The sequence below is a fragment of the Lactuca virosa genome, chromosome 6 (genome assembly GCF_052849685.1).
Source record: "Lactuca virosa cultivar CGN04683 chromosome 6, Lactuca_virosa_CGN04683_v6, whole genome shotgun sequence".
Classification (NCBI taxonomy): domain Eukaryota; kingdom Viridiplantae; phylum Streptophyta; class Magnoliopsida; order Asterales; family Asteraceae; genus Lactuca; species Lactuca virosa.
Genome location: NC_136431.1, coordinates 162,988,323 through 162,992,285, shown reverse-complemented (window position 1 = coordinate 162,992,285; position 3,963 = coordinate 162,988,323). Strand labels below are relative to the sequence as shown.

The window sequence follows — 3,963 nt, the reverse complement described above, 5'->3', positions numbered from 1 at the left end:
TATGTATACTTCGGTCGTCTATGGTTCGAGCATCTACACTTCGGTCGTGCATGGTTCGAGTATTTACACTTCGGTCATTTTCGGATCAGTATGCTTTGGTCATTTGTGGTTCACTATTTATGACCTGGTATACATTGATCGATACTCATAGTTCAGTATCCACCGGTATATATGGTTCGATATTAACTGTTGGTCAGTAGTTAGAGCATCTCTAACCCACTCCCATTCTTCATTATTTCCCCCATTTCTTCCCTCATTCCTCTCCAACCCTAACCCATTTATTCCTCCATTTTGGGGGAAATGAATTGTATAACACTAAATATGGTGTTATACTATTCATTTCCCCTAAAATGGGGATGAACTTTGAGTTGTCGGTTTTAGTCCCTCGTTTTATATATTTATATAGTTCTAGTTTTTTTATCTACTAACTATTATTTAAATGTAATATTTAATACTTATAATATTGTGTTATATATTAAATTATATTAATTAATTATAAATATATTTTTTTTTGTTTATAAAATTCATATTAAAATTTAAATACATATTGAAATTTTAAAACACAATAACGTATTTTACAAAAACTTATAATTACGTATTATAAATATAATCTTATTTATTTAATATTATTGTAATGAAAAAAATATAGATTATATATTTGTTAAAACCAAATTAATAGAAGTGATGTATTTGATAATTTATATAAGTTAGAAGAATAGAATATATATGTTTTTTTGGGAGTAAAAACGAGATAAAAAATATAGTAGGATGACTGTTTATCCCATTTTTTAGGGAAAAAAATAGAAGTGAATCGGAGATATAAGTTATGTTTACATTGATCGTACTTGTGGCTTGGTATTCGGTGATCTGCATCTATGGTTTGGTACATATGGGTTTTCTTACCTCATTACAATCACAAAACCAGTCAACTCTCGACCCCTTTCCTCTGTCTGATAACCGACTTCAGTGGTAAACGTCACCTATGTTCTTTGACGATCGATCAAACCAGACAGCCATATACCTGAGCATTAGTAAGTTGTACCTAAGTTGTACATAAAATCGATTCTATTGTAGCAAAATTGAATTCGTCAATGGATGTTGGCGACTTCCATTTTTTCCCGTTTGAACTTTATTCTATGCCAGTATTCCCGACATTGAAGACGATACTCGATCCAGATGTTCACAACGCAGCTCGGTTCATCCCACCTAGAAATCTACACGTGATTGTCAAATCTAGCAATCCTAAATCAACATGTAAAAAAAAGGAGTTTCTTGACTTGAGCTTCCATCTGACTTGGTTCATGACAAATTCAATCCCACATCTATCTCTCAACGAATTCAATCCCAACATCAAGTATTTCTTTTGATGGCCTACTCAAGCGATGGTGTGTCACTACAGCAAAACATAATTGCAATAACAGTGATAGGCTTGTGCTACCTCATCCGACTTCAGATGTGTATAAAAACTATCGCGTCATATTAAAATGGTCACACTTCAAGCACATACTAAGCCCATTGCACCAATCCTATGATTTGGGCATCTAAGCTTCGGTCACGCATGTTCTGGTCCGATATCCATGGATCGGTATATATGGTTCGACTTCTATTGTTCGGTATACATCGATCGACACCCACTGGTTCGGACACGTACGGGTCGGCATCCCCGGTGCAATCTATTTCGAACCAAACTTCGCAACTCCAGGCATACTCATGGAAGGTTAATTGGATGAACAGTGAAATCTTGAATCCACACTTGAGGTGTAAACAAACGAATCAATTGAGTGCATCATCACACAATGTATATACGGTATATACGGATCGTCATTTGTCGTTCAAGCATCTATGCCTTTGTCACCCAAGAGCTTGCAATCCAACTCTCGGTCCACGAATCCATTCCACCCTGAATTTTTGTTTTTTTTTTTAAAAAAAAAAAGCAAGATCGACATGTGTAAGATGTTTTCCTTCCGGTTGAAATAAGCTGCAACAAGCCATCATTTATGATTCTTCGCCAATCAAGCAAACTACAATATGCATTAAGATATTTTCTCATCGACTGAACCTATTTATGGAAAACTTGAAAATAGAAATAGTGTTTGTTCAGTTGTTAACCTCTTATTCTTCTACACAGGTTGAAAAACATTAATCATTACCTGTTAAGTAACCGTTAAAAAGGATGGAATGGGTTGTGCACACAAGATGTTCTACCAAATGCTTAAAAGAGTGATTTTTTACTATATCAAGCTCCAACACCCACGACAGTTGTTCATCATATTGTGTTCTCTTCAAAGCCTAATTTCAACACCCTACCTTATGCACCCTTCATCTGAACTTCATTAGTTTTGGTGATGGTTGTGCACACAAGATGTTCTACCAATTCTGCCCCATGGATCATCTTCAAAGCCATCCTCAAACAAGCCACTGCAACAACAAAGAAGAGAATCTCCTACAGATCAATAAGAAGTTATTCAAGAACATGTCATGCATAAATGGCATCAGTTCTATGGCAACAACAACAAATTCACACCAGGTATTTTATGGCTACCGGCTGTAATAATCTATCTAACGGATCCACAAATTCGATACTCTATCCGTTCCTCATCTATGGGTGTAACAATCGAGTTATTTGGTTTGATACAGAAGCATTGCCCATACCATCTCTACTCGAATCTGAGTATAACCATCACCAAACACACCCGAAGAGACATTTCACTTCAGTCACATGCTTCAGTCCGGTGTCAACGGTTCGGTATTTATAGATCGATATCTACACTTCGGTCTCTATGATTCGGTATCCATGGTTCCATATCTATGGAACGATATCTGCTGTTGATACTAGCTTAGCAAACGGATGATTCATCTGCCTTACATCCTAATCTTTGCTTTTTTCGTTACCTCTCGATGGCTTTTCTAGCTCAAATCATACATCACATCATATAGATCATAAGGTACGATTTACATATTTTTAATGTCAATAATAATAAGTGAATGTGAATGCACATGGACAACGTGCAAAGTGCACCACATGCTCGCCACTTTCGTATGATGTGATAACTTGCTCTATCTTTTAAATGTGATATCTTGTTCTATCATAATTGGTCACAAATTTGGATTGACTTGACAAAGTCTTTCCTAAACTAATAATGCAAATCATCATATGAATCACAACTTTGGATTGGCTTAACAGACCATCTTTAAGTTTAAAAATTGTAACGACCGAAAAATTGTGAGGTAAAAATTTCATTTTTAATTCAATCAAAACACCAATTATCTTTTTATTCAAACATTTAAAAATATTTCATAATAAAACAGTCATCAGAGTACAATCCCAAAAGTATCACATTGCGGAACCATGGGTGGATGCGCTGCGATAAAGCCGGACCCTTTCCATTCGAACCCGAAGTACCTGAAACCATAACCATAAAAACCGTAAGCACAAAGCTTAATGAGTTTCCCAAAATACCACATACCATACATACCATTGGGCCTAGCCCTCACATTGCGCCCAACCCGTATATTAGGCTCAACCCACCATAATGGGCCTAGTCATGCCAAACCAATGGGCCTAGCCCGATCATACAAATGCAAATGTCACAAAGATAGTTAGCACCCTACATAACATACAATGGGTCTCGCCCTTCCTGATCCATGGGCCTAGCCCAACATACAAATGGGCCTAGCCCGTCATACAATGGGCCTAGCCTAACATACAAATGGGCCTAGCCCAACATACCATGCAAAAATCACAAAGACAACTAGCATAACATATCCTAGTGGGCCGGCATTTGTGCCTTCGACCCACGAGTACAGTGAGGAGACTCACCTCAATTCGCTGATAACCAGAAACTGTTCGGGTCGCTGAACCGGATAATCTCGCACCAACTTACAATAAATACAACCTTAATTAATAACTAACCCAATAACCCAAAATCCAAGGCCCAATCTATAATCCAATTTCCTAAAGGG

The 3,963-nt window shown here is 36.9% G+C and overlaps 1 long non-coding RNA gene across 1 annotated transcript; it reads right to left on the bottom strand.

Moving 5' to 3' along the window:
• Positions 1-761: 761 nt before the first annotated feature.
• Positions 762-2,246, bottom strand: LOC145118663 (uncharacterized). Its single transcript, XR_013713398.1, has 2 exons — positions 2,151-2,246; positions 762-2,021 (listed from the first exon to the last, which is right to left on the bottom strand). It is a non-coding gene; the product is annotated as an uncharacterized LOC145118663 (long non-coding RNA).
• Positions 2,247-3,963: the final 1,717 nt, after the last annotated feature.